The sequence below is a fragment of the Grammomys surdaster genome, unplaced genomic scaffold (genome assembly GCF_004785775.1).
Source record: "Grammomys surdaster isolate TR1022 unplaced genomic scaffold, NIH_TR_1.0 125753, whole genome shotgun sequence".
Taxonomy (NCBI): Eukaryota; Metazoa; Chordata; class Mammalia; order Rodentia; family Muridae; genus Grammomys; species Grammomys surdaster.
The window spans coordinates 78,012-97,189 of NW_021620585.1; the positions used below are offsets into that span (position 1 = coordinate 78,012).

Sequence of the window (19,178 nt, forward strand, 5' to 3'; positions counted from 1 at the left end):
TTTTTTTTTGAGAAGGCCAGGTGGGCTGAGTTTGGTTCCTGGACACATGTAAACGTGTACAGAAAGACTTGAGTCTACAAAGTTATCTTGTGATCTTAACATGCATATCACAGCATATATACCCTTTCATACCACACACACACACAAATGATATTGATGCTACTCCTTCTGCTGATTATTAGTTTAAGAAACCTTAAATGAACGGGGACTAAAGAGATGGCTCAGAGTATAAGAGCTCCTTTTGTGCAAGTGGGAAGGACCTGGGTTCAAATCACAGAACTCACATAAATAGATATGGTCACACATTCTTGTAACTCCATCAATATGGGAATGGAGATAGGAAGGTTACTGGGGCTCGGTGGCTGCCAGAATAGATCCAGATTCACTTAGAGACCCTGATTCAAATAAATAGGACAGGAACAGTACAGAACACCAACATTCTTCTTTGGTCCTTGTGAGCACACCACACACATACAGACACCACATACATACCATACAAATACTCACACACACCACATATACACCACACATACACACACTACACAACATATACACATAAACACATACATATCATACACATACTACACATCATACACACATACACATACACACACAACACTAAACAATACACACACACAAATAAGGAGAAACTAAATTAAAGAAATGGCAAGGACCCAAAATATCACACAAAGGGGCCTGAGTGGACACACATAAGATAGTTGAATATAAAATAACTAATAATCAAAGGAGTATGGCTGGAAATGCAGGAGATCATACCAATAGAAGCAAGGGAATGCATTTTTAAAAAAATAGTTAAGAATAGAATTTAAAAATTTTAAACATTTGTGTATGTTGAGTGATGACTGGTGAGAACAGAATAAATGATGGAGCTCTGTGAGACTTTGAAAAGGATGGCTTGGTTCCTGGTCAAGCACAGGCCTTGAGCCCTGGACCCTAATGGGTTGACATGAGGTGTCTGGTCTCACTCCCAGACCCCACGCTCCTGACAGGTGGCCAAAGACCTCCATTGATCAGCAGCTTTCAGTCATGTGGGGAAACACCCCTACCAACCTCTCCACAGGTAGAGTGTGTGACTACAGGCCTCAGCTTCAAGAGATTTTCATATAAATGAGATATCAGAGGTCATAGCCAATTAAGCATTCTTTCCCAGACCTTCTTCCCTCCCTATTTAACTCATGTCTGCCCTGGGGAGGGGGTACAGCCAGATTCATCCACTTTCTGCCATGACAATAAACTCTTTAAAATCATGGACTTCCTTGTGTCATTGGGGCCCCACCATGGGAAGGCCTTTAACTAATGAACTGCTGCCACTGTCTAATCTCCCCCTAGAAGACTTCTCTATGTTTCTGCCATGAAGCCTGCCAACTCAAGCAAGCTAGCCAATCCAGTGATCCAGCCAAGTAAGTCCTAGTAATCAAGAGTCTCTACCCATGGGGTGCTGTCAGGGCTTCTCTCTCCCTTGTTCCTCTCGGCTCTTGGCTGCAGTCCAGCCTGTATGACCTTGGGTCTCAGTTCTTCTGAGGCTCCCCAAGGACATAGACCACCGGCCTCCTGGGTCAGCCACATAGGCCCAGAGACCACCACTCAAAACCCTGCCCCTGTGGGACTTGACTTAGATCTCCTTGTGCCTGGATGGAGTCATGCAGTGTCTGCCGGACACCACATGGAGTGAACTCTGTCAAATTCTTGAGCTTTTGCTCCCTGGAAGCTCGGGATCCACAACTCCACCCATCAAGACCCACGCCAACCCACGTGGGAGCTAACAGCCCCACAGAGCTTGAAAGCCATCATTCTTTAGCTATAACATTAATAACAATTTCCATCTCAAAGCATCCACAGAAGATATCAAACAAGAGGGAACAGAATGAAGAAGAGAAGATATATTGCTTCCCAGATGCTGTTTACATAGAGAAGTAAAAATAACTGCAGATGAAGCTGGTGAACACAATCCCACCATGCTCTCCCAGAGTCCATCCCTACTGCTGGACAGTGTGCTTCCTGAGAGGCCTGGATACAAATTCCTAGGCAGAGATTCAGAATCAGTGGGATGGGAAAATTTGATAATCAGAATTTGCTCTGTCATAGATGAACCAGCACTGAGGACTTCTTGGCATGAAATTCTGCTCTGTGGCTGCCCTACAGGATCTGGTTACACTTACACCAGTGTCCTTCTAGGAAGTTCCTGGGAATATAATACACATCATCCATGTGAGTGATGTGGTTGTCTTTCTGAGATTTGGCAGAAATGCCCCCATGCTTGTACTGATACCTGCCTTGGCATGAATATGTCCTGACATACTCTTTCATTTGGGTTTCTTGATCCACATACTGAGAAGCATCATTGATTACCTTTCTGGGACTCTTGGCCTTTGGAGTTCTGAGTATTCATCATCAGTTGATGAAAATCTACTTGATTTTGGAAGCAGAAAGAGAAATGGCAATGATAGATGTTTAGTTGGGAGTCAGACTTGAAACAAGGGTTCACCTCCCTTCTAACACTATGGTCTCCAGAAGCTTACAAGTGTGACTTGTGTCATCAATGAATACAAGCATCTTTAGGGCTTGAAAAATTGTGCAGTGGTTAAGAGCACTTAATGCTCTTGCAGAGGACCTGGGTTCAGTTCCCAGCAACCAGAAGGTGACTCATAACTACTCATAACTTAAGTTCCAGGTGATCTAATCGCCTCTTCATGTCTCTGCAGGCATTGCACATACATGGTGCACAGTCATACAGGCAGAAAAAAGCACCTGGACACTTAAAATTAAAGAAAAATTAAGGCATCTACCAGCACAAGCCTTGAGGAGCAGGACATTTCCCTGAGAGAAATGCAGCTTTTGGTCTTTGTTCCTCTGATCTAAGTGTCTCTGGCTCATGAGTAGTCTCTTGGCCAGAGAGCTGCTGACTCCTCTCATTGCACATGCACAGGAAAGTTCCCAAACTCCAATTCTCTGTTCTCTCCCCACAGTGTTTAACCAACAGTCATCTTTATTAATTTTATTTATAGTGTTCACTGTGAGGCTGTAGTTCGTGTGTGGGTGTGGGTCCTGTTGGGCTGCGTTGTGGGTTCAGCATATCTGCTATGGCTCAGGGAAGCAGAAGTGCTGGAATTTGACTGAGTTTACTCCACACAGCTCCTGGTGGATGCTGGGCTATAAGAAGCTACCGAGGTCCACTCTGGGCATGAGGAGATCTCAGTCTGAGACCCCTTGAAGGCAGAGCTCTTGGGTTAGAGGTCTCTGGGCCAAGGCGACCAGTGTGAGACCAGTGGTACCAGCCCTTGGGCACCCAGATGCTGCTGGGGACCACAGAAGGAATGAAACGGAGGAGGCATATGGGTTGGACTGACCCACCACCAAGAGGGATGAGGGGGAGAAACTCCAGCAGCACCCTATGGGGATGAGACTCTTGGTCACTGTGACACGCTTGGCTGGATAATAGTTGGCTTGGCTAGCTTGCTCAAGTTGGAGGCCTCTGTGACGGGAACATAGAGAAGTCCTTCTTGGGAGATTAGGTGGAGGCTCATTAGTTGAAGGCCCCCTCTACGGTTCTCCCTGGCAGTCCCCAAAGACACAAGGTAGACCATGGTTTTAAAAGGTTTATTGTCATGGCAGAAAGTGGATGTAGCTGTACCTTGTGTCCTCATGGCGGGCCTGAGGTTAAATATCTTTTGCAGGGAGGAGAATCTGGGAAGGAATGCTTAATTGGATATGCCCTCTGGCCTTTGGGTATTGTGACCCGCGTCACCTTCTCGCCAGCAAGAACGGACTCGGACACCAGGATCCTTCTGCAGCAAGCTTTATTCCAATGAAAATGAGGAAAGACCCCGAGGGGAAGAGGAGCTCTCCTTATATACCCATTGGGTCGGCGTGTCCCTACTCTATTGGCTGATGCGTCTCGGCAGATATGACACGTCGGGCTGCGTCAGTTTTTGACAGTTACCGGCTGCTCAGGCATTCGCCTTACTGGTGTTTAATGGCGATTTCAGGAGGGAGACTACGCATGCGCAGCAGCGCACCACATCTCCCCCTGTTTTAAATATTAATTGGAGCAGAAGGTCTCACTTCACTGGGTGCAATGGGCAAAGGCCCTCCAGGTGCAGAAGCTGAGACCCTGCATGGGTGATTCTTGGGGAGGTTCTGTAGCCCCTTTCGTTTGAGGCCTCATGATGGTACTGAGCCTGCAAAGGAGAGCAATGCTCAAATCCTTACCCGTCACTGGGTCGATCTCCCCACCCGAGATCGCCCTGTCTTAGGTGGACCGAGTCTTACTTGACACTCCGTCATTGACATACCAGCCCTTATCATGGAACAGAGACCTCGTGGGCAAGAATACTATAGGGGCTATCGATGTTAGTCCCTGAGCATGGACATCCAGATGCCAATAGAGTCACCATTTTCTAAGGCTGCAAAGGCCTGAGCCACCACCACCCTCTCCCTCTGTGGTTGAGCTCGCATTCTACACAGCAGAAAAAAGGGTACCCACCAGACCCAGGCACAAAATAGCTCCAAAAAGTCCCACTCCCACCCACTCTTTAAAGAAAGAGAAAGCTGAAGAGATCCAGGAGGAGAGTCCCTCAGTCAGGGACAGATCCACGCGCGTCGAGTTGATGGCCACCACAGCCGCTCTCAATTTTTTGAGTGTCTCATCGAAGTTTTCCGACCAATTTCCTGCAAGATACTTGGAAATTTCCTTAGAAACATTAGCAGCATGACTTACATTTTGATATGAAATAGAAGTAACACACAAGCCAGAATATTTCCATTGGCAACCTAATTGGGCCATCTCTATGTCAAAATCCCTCCTAGGCCCAAATAACGTCATAGCTGAAGGAGCTTCCACAGGCCAAGGAACATAACGAGGCATTCGGGCCACCATAGCAAAGGAAAACATAGAAACATTCCAACATACAGCATAAAAGCAAGTACTATTATCACAACTCAAAAAACTACCATTATAACTACCATTATATACAAAAAACACAAAGCGGAGCCACATGCATACCAGCATGGGTAAAAAGGAAACATCTTGTCCTGGGCTTAATAACTTTAGGTTGCAATATATGGAGAAAAGGTAAAAGCATTCTTCACAAACCAAGTGACTCACTCATCTTGTCTATAGGATCTCAAGATCTACGTGCCGAACTTCAGGATTTTGTTTCTTTAACTCTTTCTCAAGCCTGTCTACTTCATCTCCTGAGTATCAATAATGTTTTCTCCATGTTTAAGCATAAAGGCTTCTAATTGTTCAGGAGTTTTCACTTCTTGAATTTCCTACATCATTTGGTCAAAATCTTGTTTTTCCAAATATGATCTTGTAACAACGCGTTCATCTAAATCAACTTCTGCCTTAAATCTGACTTTGCCTAATCTCAGGTCTGTGGCTTTGACATTATGGATTGCCCTTACTGATGGGTCGCTCTCCAGGAGTGTACTCGGATCACGACTCTCTATGACATACTTGTAAAATGATGTGCCCTTGGCCTGGGCACTCCTGCGAAGTTCATTTATGGCAACAAGAAGTGTCGCTCCTTCAAACACCAAAGATCCTGCTAAAATACAATATGCCCATAGAAGGGATTCCGTTGGTTGAGGATGAAGCAATCCCATGACTCCATGATACCAAGAGAGTCCTGCACCCATCATGAAAATACCAATACCACTAATCAATGAAGAAATATAGTGCTTATTTGAAAAGCCATAGGGGTGAGAAGAATCTGGTGTCTGAACAGACTTGCTGATGTCTAGTGCTATCACACCCTGGTTACAAGTATCAGATAATGAGTGTATAGCTTCTGAGAACATACTTGCTGAACCCATATAAATCCAGGCAAGAAATTTAAAGAAGCAGTTTAAGCCATTAATGCAAATAGCAACCATCACCACTTTTCCTGGCTCCTTAAGAAACATTTGGAAACATTGAGCTCTAAGCTCCTTCCAAGCTTCTGGGCGCAACTTTGTAACGGCCGTTTCTTTTGTAACGGCTGTCAGGTTCTGTGCAAGCTATGGCCAGACCCTGATTGTATGAGGGTGCAATTTCATCGCAAAGATGAATGTATCTAAGTCTGCTTGTATGGTCTGAGAGCTGTGTAAGCAGTTCAACCTGATTAACATTGCGTTCACACTGACCTTCTCCTAGAAGCATGTTAATATCCCAATCTACATGCCTGCCTGAGCATTCATCATGGCACTATGATTTTTACTAGTGTTACTCCAATCTGAGCTCCAAATCAAGTAATCTCCTCCTGACAAAATAGGCAACTCTCCTCTATCCTCTTCTCAACCATAAACATGGATGAGTCAAAGAATTCCAAACTCACAGTTGAACTGCCAACTGTAGCCAATGGAATACTGGCAGTTTAACTATAATTTTGAGTTTCTTTTGATGAAGCAGCTTTTAATATCTCATTGAAGAGATACTGGTTTCTGGTTTCTGAATTACTATAACACTGAGTTAGTTTTACACCAACTTTCTGTTACCAAAGTTGTAAATTTCTAATCACACCCAATAATTTAGAACATTTTTATACTTTTAAAACCAATCAGAAACAACAATGAAGTGGCTATGCATCTTATATATTTAGACCAAACAAAATTTGTTGCCTTTTCTAGCTGTAATTTCAAGAGAAAAGCACCTTGTTACCGAGACTTTTCTAGGACAAAACAACTCTTAGCTTCTTTATAAAACCCAAAAAGCTATTGGTTTCTTTTAAAAGCAGCTTATGCCAACAGTCAATTCCTGGAAAGGCTTTTTCAGCTCAGCTCAACTCTTAGCTACAGGTGTAGGGTAGCTTATCAGCCTCTGCTGTGTATATTAAGACTGTCTTTAAAACAAAGTTAAACTAGCCCAAAGGTTGTATCAAGCAGTTTTAACGATCTTTTCTTTTAAACATGCAACAAACACAGAACATTTAGACAATGAAACAAAAAGCAAACACAAACACGTGGACATTGGCTTGCCAAGGACAGACAACAAAGAAGGACATAAATAAAGAGAAATTCAGGACGTCTCCCGAATTTCTTTCTTTTTCTAGAAGAGCTCTGAAATAGCCTTTTCATTCTTTTTTGTTAACACAGCTCAGAGAGAGGACAACTGTTTTTCTAAAACCCTTTCTCTCTCTCTCATATTCAAGATGTAACTTTTCATCTCGTTCATTGGAGATGTAGCAGGCAGCTATTGTAACACCTCAGTACCCTGCTTTCTTAATTTTCCAATTCTTTCTAACCCTGCTCTTCCCACCTGAAGCAGCTCTTTCCTCTTCAGAGGAAGTTAGCTCCTCCGACTCAGAGCCAGCAAGCCCTGAGGCCTCCAGCTCCTTTACCGGATAAAGAGATTTCTTTCTGAGGCTTCTTTTCCCTTCGTCTCTCCCAAGGGCGTCCTTTCCCCTACCTCTCACTTCCGTGGACTGAACGTCTTTGGAAGGGTCTGTTTTCTTAGGCATGCCTTTTTTTCCTTTTTCTTTCTGAGCTCCCTTTTTTTTCTGAGCTCCTAAGCGCTTATCCTGCTCTGTTTCTGACATGCTGGTCTGTAATTCATCTAGCACTCCCTGGCCTGCCGCTATAGTCGAGCGGCTTTTCTCATCCTGCAAAACCAGAAGGAAGAGAACGAGCACTGCCTGGGGAGGGAGACGAAATAGATCAAGGCCAAACATGCCTCTCAGAGCTTACCTTTGTCTGCAGTTCTGAATCCACTCCGCGAGCGGAGGGTCTCCCTCGGTGCCTGGCGATGGTTCGGCCTGTTCCCGGGTTTCGGCACCAACTGTGACCCGCGTCACCTTCTCACCAGCAAGAACGGACTCGGACACCAGGATCCTTCTGCAGCAAGCTTTATTCCAATGAAAATGAGGAAAGACCCCAAGGGGAAGAGGAGCTCTCCTTATATACCCATCGGGTCGGCGTGTCCCTACTCTATTGGCTGATGCGTCTCGGCAGATATGACACGTCGGGCTGCGTCAGTTTTTGACAGTTACCGGCTGCTCAGGCATTCGCCTTACTGGTGTTTAATGGCGATTTCAGGAGGGAGACTACGCATGCGCAGCAGCGCACCACAGGGTATCCCATTAATATGGACATCTCTTGAGACTCTGTGGCCTGTAGTCATTCCTGTTACCTGCCGAGGGGCTGGTAGGGATGTTGCCCTACATGACTGAAAGGCATGGGTCAATGGATGTCTTAGGCCTTGCGTCAGGAGCCTGGAGTCTGGGAGTGTGGCCAAATGCATGCTGTCCCTTGTAGGGATAGCTGTTGGATCTCCAGCCATCTCTAGCCAGTGCTCGACCAGAAACCATGCTATCCTTTCCTGGTCCTCTGCCCCACAGCTCACTGCCAAGTTTTCTGTTTGTATTCCCTGGTGCTCCACCCTCTAGATATCATAAACTTCTAAGTGGCATCACTGATGCCTTTCTCTCTGATTGGCATACAGACTTTTTGTAACTTTCAGGCTACAAATAGCAGCTAGCAAACAATTTATCCAGAGAGAATATTTACCTATTGGGTGAGTGGCTTGTGGTCTCTCTGTCAAGAAAATACATCCAAACAAAGCAAGGTATACTAAAATTTAACATAGGCCAATTTCCACCAGTTATGACAATATTTCTGTTGGTGACTATGTCAAAACATCGTTTGAAATAGAAATAATTTTTGATGATATTAACTGTAGATACAGAATAACAGTTGAAGATATTATTTCTAGGTGCAAATTCTATTTTTGACATTTTTTTTTTCAGTGAAAGGTTGTGGCAATGTTACTTGACTGGTACTTATCTCAGTGAATTATAATGGTACCGAGGTTTGGCAAATCTGACACTGTTTCTCTCATCCATTCTCATATTGAATCACTCAGCACTTACCTTCTCCTTAAGATGTAAACACCATCTTGCTCTAATCATAGATTTCTCTATTTACTTTTAAAAGAACACAAAGGACAGTATTTAAATCACACACTGAGAGCCTGATACATAACCAAACCCTGAGCATTATGACAAAATCCTGAGTGTCACGATCAGACTCTGAGCATCATGGCCAAGCCCTGAGATTTAAGACCAGACCCTGAGCATCTTGACCAAATCCTGAACATTGTGACTAAACCCTGAACTTATGATTAATCCCCAAGCATCATGACCAAACCCTGAGAATCATGGCCAAGCCCTGAGTGTCATGACCAGATCCTGAGCATCATTATCAAATCCTGAGGATCATGGCCAAGCCCTGAACATAATGACCAGACTCTAGGCATCAAAACTAAACCCTGAGCCTCATGGTCAAGCACTGAGCATCATGTCCAGATCGTGAGCATCATGACCACATCCTGAGCATCATTACCAAATCCTGAGCACTGTGATTAGACTCTGAGCATTATGACTAAGCCTTGAGCATCATCACCAAATGCCGAGCATCATGAGGGAAGTGTCCGATTTGCCTTTTGGGTTGAATCAAGATGATCTTTCTCCATCCTTTTTACATTTTTTTAAAAGTTCATTGTCTGTCTTGGAAAAATGGAAAGATTTAACATCTCATATATTGGAGTAAGAAATGGAAGCAGAACTACAGAGAAAAAAAGTAAGTGCAAAGAATGAGTGATGATAGACTATCCAGTACCAACTTACATGGTTACAATGCCAGCCCTATATCCTAAGGCTTATAGTAAATCATGATTAAGGGAGTAGGAAGGTTGTCAAGGCAAGAAAATGAGAAGGCCTGTCATGAGATTGTATCTTCTAGTTATGACAGGGAAACTGAGCTTATGAAATCTCAAAGATACTGTTGTTCAGACAAGACCTGTGTAATAATAATATGGGATGACATGCCAATGTGGCAGGGGAATTTTCACAGGCTCTCACCTCTAGATTAAAATCCACAGGAAATTAATGGCTACTGAAAGAAAGCATCAGTTTTTCCAAGAATAAGACCTTGATAAGCTATCCAATCCCAAGTGCATGGTTATAAACATATGTACATAAGAGGAATACTAAATGGACCCAGTACAATACCTATATGTGTATGTATGTATGTACATGCATATGTGCATACACACATATATGCATGCACACATATATGCACATGTACATACATGTATATACACACATATATGGGAATACACATATATGGAACCATTATATGCACATGTACTTATATGTTTATATACACATATATAGGAATACACATATGTGCAACCATTATATTTAAAACAGAAGAGACATGGATTTGAGAAGGAGGTGAGGACATGAAATAATGAGAGAGGAGTAAAGGGGGTAGAAATAATGCAAATATAGAACTCATGTATAACATTCTTAAAAAAATATAAACTATAAATAATTCCCCACAATGTTGGACTCCAAAATGTGCTCTAAGGTGGTAGTGATTTAAAAAGTTGTAGCTGCCGTTTCTTTTGTAACGGCCGTCAGGTTCTGCTACTTTGTAAAGGCCGGCTGGTTCTGCTGCTCCGGTCCGCAGGTCAGGGTCTAGCAAGAGAGAGAGTGGGGACGGAGGAAGGGGGAAAAAGGGGCGAGAGACGCAAAAGATAGATACAAGACAGAGTCCGGTGGAGTCTCTTCAAGTCTCTTCTTTATTCTCCTCTCTTCTTCTATATTCTCACTCCTTCAGTCTCCTGACACCTCTCACTTTCTCACTTCTACCTCCTCTATTCCATCTACCTCCCACTTTCTACTATAGAAGGGAAATCCTGGGTATTTATACCCTTTACCACGTGACTTTCCCTCGTGGACAAGCTCAACTGAAGCCACTATGTCACGTGCTTTGTAGCCATGGATACCAGGAGCACCTTGCAGCTGGGGGCACTAAAGAGTGTAACAAGATGTTCATCAGAGTGTGCTGAGCTATTGCAGGCTGTTGAAACAAGTCTCTTGTCAGGGTATATGGCTCAAGATGGCTGTAAAGATGATAGCCACTTTCGGCTAAGAGTCGGCTCCCAACAAAAAGTCATGAAGAAAAATGAAGTTTCAGATGGGATATTGAGAAAATAAAGACCTTGAGAACTAGTGGCAGCACAATTAAATGCTGCAGCTGTTGTTGGAGCAACTTTTCAGTTGCCCAACATGTCAAACACAGAAATCTGTTGTAATTCACTAATTCCACACCAATTGCACACCTATAAAATGTGAAAACAAATGTTGAGTCTTAATCTCGGATGCCAGTGTCCATGATAGCGTTATTCACAATAACCCAAATCTGGAAATAACTTGAATAACCATCAGATGGTATGGAATATGATTTGTCTACAGAACATGGGAGCTTCAGCAAATGGTTCTGTTGAATATATGATGGTAAATGAAAGAAACTTGTTGACAAATTTCATATATTCTATAAAATATTTTTATTGTATTTTGATACTATGCCCAGAATAGGCAGATCTACAGGAATAGACAGTGAGGTGTGCATTTTCTTGTGGTGAGGAGGAATGTAAAATGACAATGAAATAGTTTTCTTGAAAAACACATTTTCTGGTTGACAATGATGATGCATGCATGGGCCTTCAGTAAATAAAAATTGAACTATACATTTCATATAGCTGCATTATTTTTTCCACGTGAACTATATCTTAATATTGATGTTCTTTTGGTGAACAAAAATTGAATTATTTATTATATGTAGTTTCATTATTTTTACATGTGAACTATATCTTAATGATGCTGTTCTTTTGACTGGCATGTAGAAAGGATGGATATAAAGAGAGACGAAATAGTATATATACCTATATATAGAAAAAAATGGATCAAAAAATTGAAATTTTAAGATCTTCTTGGCTTCCTGCACAAAAGGATCCTGTGGATTGTTGAGGGAATCGACATTCACTCTAAATGATGTGCCAGTGATCTCATTCATGCTATAAGCTCCAAATATGCTGAGTGGAGAGAGACATTGGAATCAACATTTGCACCTGAAGCAGCTCATATTTCTGAGCTACCCATGAAGAAAGCCACTAAGTCAGAACCATAAGACCATCATTGGGGTCCAGGCTTCTATCACACTCACACCTTGTCCTTTACTTGGTGTCAGTTTGCAGATGTCTTATTCATACGGTTGACTGGACACTGAGATATTTACAGTTCCATCAACAGAACCACCAATTACTTACTCTTTCATGTTGAAGGGCTCCCCTTTCTCTTCTTCTTGTATTAATTTTCTCACAAACATATCTCTATACTCTCTCATGATGGGGAACATCTAAGCACAAAACACAACATCTGTAGTATAAATGTCAGTTTCATTTCCTCAGATGAAGGGATGAGATGAGAGCTGTATCCAAGATGTACAAAGACATGGCTTGGGCTGAATCCAGAGTGTTTCCTTTACTGGTTTAACTATCTTTAGGAGGAGTAGATCACGTACTCTGGTGATTTCATGTGAACCTCTGTCTGGCTGTAGAAGGACACCTTGGGTTGACATGGGCCTGGAACCCCAAGACTGCAGGTGTTTGGTCACACTCCCAGAACCCAGGGTCCTGACACGAGGTCTCATCTCCATTTAACCTGTACCATAAGTCACATAAGACACAGGTAGAGGGCTTGACTAACAGGCCTCTGCCTCAAGAGATTTACATATTAATAAGATCGGGGGGCCTAGATAATTAAGTTATCCCCTCCCTAGTCCCTCCTCTTTTCCACTTCCCATATATCCTATATGTGCTCCTATATGGCATTGGTCAGGGGCGCACACAAATTCAGATCCAACTTTTACAGTATGGACAATAAAACTTTCATCTCTTAGATTCCCCATGTCTTCTGGGCCTAGGACTTTCTCGTGTATGTGGGAAACCTCCACAGCGGGAAACACCTCTGGGACAGGTGTGCCACCGCCCCGGTCTGGGGGCCACCTCCACCACTCCTTTGGGACTCCACCGCCGACATGGCCCACTCGAGGGCCCGAGCCGCCACCCATGTATGAGTTTTTCCCACAAACCTCCCCACATTAACTAAAGGTTAGAGCCTGTGATTGGGCAGTGGAAGGAAAAGGTGGGGCTGAAAATTTTAAAGAGGGAGAGAGAGGAAGAAGGAAAGTAGATGAGCAGAGGAGGAAGAGAGAAGTCAGAGGAAGAGTAGGTGGAAGGAAGATGGAGGCACATTGGCTTTAGGAACCACAAGTAGCAAAGGATTTCATAGCTGGGGAATAAAGTAGCATAGTGGTATATCTGCCCAATAAAGGCATGCAATTTATAAATATTAAAACTGAGTTGTGTTATTTTTTGCTTGGTTTTACTGGGGTTGGGGAATTACCACAACACTCTCTTTCCTGTCTGATCTTGTGATAGTTGGGTGTATCCTACCTCTGATTCATTCCGTTAAATCGTTCTGATTCATCACTTTGTTTGCCCTTGCCCTTCTATTAGAGGTTGCTTTCAAACATGGCTGATTCCTTCTACAAACTAAAATTCCTCTATTCTGTAACTAAATGTGGAAACTCAGGTCTCAGGTCCCAGTCATGAGGCAATGAGTGTGATGTTGCAGTTGATTTTATAATGAGTCCTCTGCATATGAATACAAAAGACCATGTTAAAGGAACTGTAACTCAGAGGACCAACCCTTGGAAAAGGACTATGGGCTTGTTTTCTACCTGTCTCCAGATTTGTTCCTTAATAAACACTGTCTTCATCATTACCTCAGATGACTAACCCTTGGAAAGGGCCTATGGGCTTGTTGAAGGAAAGTTTATTATATTAAAATTATGAAAATCTTCACAATTTTAGAAAGTGGATTAAACAAGCATCATTTGCTTAACAAATATTACTGTTAAGTGTCTGGATCTTACTTGCTGTTCAACAATCTTCATTGAACTTTTCTGTAATCTCTATAAATGAACATGATATCTATACCTTTAACAAAGTTTCACATCTTTATATGACCATCTCATTTTAAATGAAAATCACCCTTGTAGAATCCATGAGAACAAATAGGACAACCCTACAGTATCTTTCAAATCTGTGCAAACAAAAAAGGATGGATTAGTAACAGACATCAACTGATCTTGGGAAAATACTACTATTGTAAAGTGTATGAAGAATTGGGGAATAGGGATGATGCTTTGAAGTAGAGTTTTAAAAATACTGTAGATGCTATAAAATATTTCCTTTATATTGCAAGATATAATACAATTATTTTATCTTAATTTTCCATACATGGACACTATCACAGGCAAATAGCATGGATCAGTCCTGTACTCATATGGGGATGAGGTCACATTTGTGGTTTTTTTCTCAGTAATAAAATGGAGGGGGGGTGATGGCTGCCTGAAAGGTTGGTGTGACAAGTGGATAATCCTACATTCCTGGTGATTCCCTTGATGATGATGATGATGATGATGATGATGATGGTTCCCTCACTTGGTGAAGTCTTCTGGGCCTATTTTCCTGATTCACCACTTGTTCATCCCACAGTGTGGTCCTGAGTGGAGATGTGACCAGTAATAATACTCAACTTCTTGAATCTTCCTGGACACATGAGTCAATTTATAAGACCATGACTTTCAATGCATTTGGTGATGGGATTACTCTTTGCTTTGTGAAGAATAGTACAAAGGATCGATGTGTTTCTGTTTCTTTAAATTTTGAAGAAAAATGGTTCACAAACCATAACCCAAAGCATATTGATGGGCATACTTAAATATTATAATGGATTTGCCCCTGATCCTCATGAGATATGACCTTGTGTATATGAACCCACAGAGGATGTGGTACTTGTATTTAACTAAGTTATTAGATGGAAAAAATGTTATAATAAACCCCCAATGTAGTTTAATATTTCCAAAAATATGCAAATTATTGACTGGGCAAAGAATCATTCAATCATTGGGCCAAAGGAGATGGTCATAGACCTTTGGCAATCAGAAATCTGACATTTCCAATGGCATACATGGAAATTAGCTGCAGCCCTCTGTGAAGTTATGTGGACAATAGACAAAATTGAGACAGGATCTGGACTTTGAACAAGTGTTAGTGTATGTGTTAAGGCTCTTAATCTTTTATTAATTGGCCATGTTAAAATTTCTTTTGTTTCTTCTACAGTATTTAATGTATGTTGTATCGATTGTACACTTTCTGTGTTAGTGTATTGAAACTTGGCATGTATGTTGGTCTCTAACTATCTTTTGTTTTCTTGTCTGTGAGAATTAGAGGACCTTGGTATTCTGAAAAAAATTGCAAATACTGGAAGAAGCAAATTAGGCTTCAAGCAGAAGCAAGAGGGTAGTGGGCTTGATTATTGCTGTTATAACAGCTTTAATTTCATGGATAGCTAGCACCAGTATTTCTACAATTGCTTTGACACAAGGAGTTAAGACAGCTAGTTTTGTTAGTCATTTAGCAAAAACTGTTACTAATATGTAAGTATTCAAGAGGACTTAGATAAGTGTTCAGAACAACAGATTCATGCTGTTTATAATTCTATTCAAATTATTGGAGAGGAGATTCAGAGTTTAAGAGTAAGAAGCCATTATGAATGTCATGCTATATACCAATGAATTTGTGTCACTTCTAAAATTTACAATGAGTCATTATAATTGGAGAAACGTTCAGAGACACTTGAGGCTTTCTGACATAATTCCAACATCTCTATGGATATCTTAAGTTTGCATGTCAAGAATTTGAATTTAAAGAATGCAGCTCTGCTGAGCTTTGATCCTATGGATACTGATAATAAAATGATTCATGATTTGAGGTCAGTATTTCTATCCTAGTCAAGCTTCAAGAATATAAAGCTTGATCATTCTAACCCTTCTTGTCCTGGGAATATTTTTATTCCTGCCCATTGTGATAAAACTTGCCTTTAATAACATCAATATATTGGCAGCCAAAATACGTGAGTTGAAACTAAAAATGGATCAGTAAACAGAGTTATTAATTTAACAGGCTGGCAATCAATGATGTGTAAGATTCGGCACAAAGCCTTATCAACCTATGATATAAATGCATTGCTTTTGATAATGCATATTCCATGATGGGTAAGGAAGACATTCATGTCAGAATGACCTAAGACACATGGAGTCTTGTTTTTGAAATAAAAACAATGGAGATGTAGAGAGCTTTTGGGCCACCTTCTAGGAATTTGGCAGGAATTTGACAGTGGTCTAAAACACAGAAGTAAGCCCATGTAGGAATTTGACTTTAGGCTAATACTAGCAAGTAGGTTTAAGGTGAATAAAACTGAGAAATGTGTTTCTTATATTTTTATGGGTCTTTTTAAAACACTGAATACAGTTATCATGGGACCTTATGACTATGCTTTGTTTGATCCTTAACTATCCTGTCTATGCTTTGCTTGTTCCTTAAATGCTTTGTGCCTTAGGACTGACCACATTATTGCCATGTACTTAAAATGGTATAAAAGCAAACTGGAAAAAATAAACCTGCTTGAGCTTCAGAGCTGGCTGTGATCATGCTACAGGATTGTCTAATTATCTTTTTCATTTTAATCCTTGCTCTCTTCCTGGAGAACCCATTGTGTGACTGAGATGGCTTGGTCATCCTATTCCTCCATGTTCCTCCAATATTAACAAAAAATTCATCCCCTTGCCTTGAGCTTCAAGTATATCCCTATTATCTTTCCATGTGTCAGCAGGCCAGGAAATATGTCAGCAGACCCTGGACTGACTTGACTGTCTGACAAAACTGTAACCCATTACAATTTTGAGCCAAATATGATGGAGATAGAAATGAATTTTTAGAAAGGTATGGGAGGCACACTTAGTGACAAGGGGTAACAGGCATAAGCTTATAACCATTACAGTACCCAAGATAAGTATACTGAGAAGGTCAAATGAGTAAAAGAAGACCAGGAAGGCATATACTTTTTAAATTGGTCTAACCATTCACAGGCAACCTTTGCAGCATCAAATTTTAGGGGTTTATTATCTTTTAAACTCAAATTTTCTCAATGTGTGGAAACGTTAGCATCTTGCAAAATATCTTTAAGACAAATATGTACCCTGTCCCAAACTAGCTGACTTTCATTATAAATTTTGGGAGTAACACAAATCCATTCGTATTATACATGACATTCCAAATGTGATCTCACCATTAGCCCATGAATTTTGTCTCCCAAACACTTCATTACCTCATATAACGTGTTTATATTTTGTTCTAACTAATTATTTTTATTTTCTTGCATCTCTAAGGCTAAGGTGATATTCTTATACAACTCCTTAACAAAATAACAGTTTGAACAAATTGAGACAATATTACTGCAGTAGCAGTAGCCATGATAGACACTATAGCAAGAATTCCAGCAGTGATCAATCCATCTATTCTTTTAGGTCTACTCAAAGCTTTTTTAATTTCATGCAATACTTGCAAACCTCTATCTGCATATGAAAGTTCTAAAAGATTGAATGGAATCATAACAAATGAAGGTTGATGAATTTCCATAACAGAAATACCTTGTACAATGTCAGATACACAATTCATCAAGTTATAGCCATAGCTAGTTATATTGAATCTAAGTCCATACACAGCAATGTTAATTCTCCCTACCAACAAGGCATATGGTGGGGGAACACAGGCAAGTACATTCCCCACTGATACCAATCTGAACACAGTGTTTATCTCTGTTTGCAGCTGTATTAGTCAGTGTAACATCTCCCAAATAAACGTGTGTAGTGATCCTGTGTCTGATCACCCAAGTCCTCTAAAGAGTCCTTTTTGGCAGGCATTTGAGTTTGTTTGAAAACTGTCCTTTGTTACTCCTCTCTGATAGCTCTCCTCAAGTTGTCATCAGGAAGCAGTTCATCAGCATGCACATGAGAATGAGCATCAGCATGAGCATGAGTATCAGCAGGAGCATGAGTATCAGCAGGAGCATGAGCATCAGCAGGAGCATGAGCATCAGCATGAGCATGAATGTGAGCATGAGCATCAGCATGAGTGTGAGCATGGGCATCAGCATCAGGATGAGCATCAGCATGAGCATGAGTGTGAGCATGAGCATGAGCATGAGTGTGAGCATCAGCATGAGCATGAGCATCAGCATGAGCATGAGTGTGAGCATGAGCATCAGCATGAGCATGAGTGTGAGCATGAGCATGAGCATCAGCATGAGCATGAGTGTGAGCATCAGCATCAGCATGAGCATGAGTGTGAGCATCAGCATGAGCATCAACATCAGCATGAGCATCAGCATCAGGATGAGTATCTGCATGAGCATCAGGATGAGCATCAGCATGAGCATGAGTGTGAGCATGAGCATCAGCATGAGCATTAGTGTGAGCATGAGCATGAGCATGAGCATGGGTGTATCAGCATGAGCATCAACATCAGCATGAGCATCAGCATAAGCATGCGTGTGAGCATGAGCATGACCATCAGCATGAGCATGAGTGTGAGCATGAGCGTGAGCGTGAGCGTGAGCGTGAGCATGAGTACAAGCATGACCATGAGCCTGAGCATGAGCATGAGCATCAGCATGAGCATCAGCATGAATTTCAGCATGAGCATCAGGATCAGCATTATCGGTCAGTCTGGTCAATTGTTTTTTCTCATGGCAACCCAGACTCTCTGGAATACAACTGGCACTTTCAGCATCCAGTGGAAAAAGACAAACATGTCTTCTTTCCCATATTAACACTGGATCAGGACCATTCCATATGCCAGCAAGCAAGTCCTTCCATTTCACCTCATCATAAGTATGACAAGTTATAGGATGCCATAGATGCTGAGCAGCAGACAGTCCCTTGGATCCAAGGTTAAAAAATTTAAAATAGCCTTTCAGTCTTCACCTGAGCACTGAGCAGATCTTGAGCTTGAGCTCTGCACCCAATCCCACAAAACCGAGAGAAGGCGGGGCTACCAGGAGTTCTAAACTCAGCAGCAACATCCATCCCAAACAGTTCTGACACAACCAAAACAATAGGAAAGACAGGCTCCAGTCAGAAACAGTGAGTGCATGTAGCACTAAAGATAACTGGATGATGAAAGATAAGTACAAGTACATCAGCAACACAGGGTACTTGACATCATCAGAACCTAGTTCTCCCACAATAGAAAGTCCTGAATACTCCATCACACCAGGAAAGGAAGACTGAGATTTAAAATCACTTCTACTGATGATAATAGAGGACTTTTAGAACGACATAAATAAGACTCTCAAAGAAATTGAGGAGAACACAGGTAAACAGATAGAATCACTTAAAGAGGAAACACAAAAATCTCTTAAAGA

The 19,178-nt window shown here is 41.6% G+C and overlaps 1 pseudogene; it reads right to left on the bottom strand.

Annotated features, from left to right (window-relative positions):
- LOC114639836 overlaps positions 1 to 12,201 on the bottom strand; it is a 28,936-nt pseudogene extending 16,735 nt beyond the window's left edge.
- Positions 12,202 to 19,178: the final 6,977 nt, after the last annotated feature.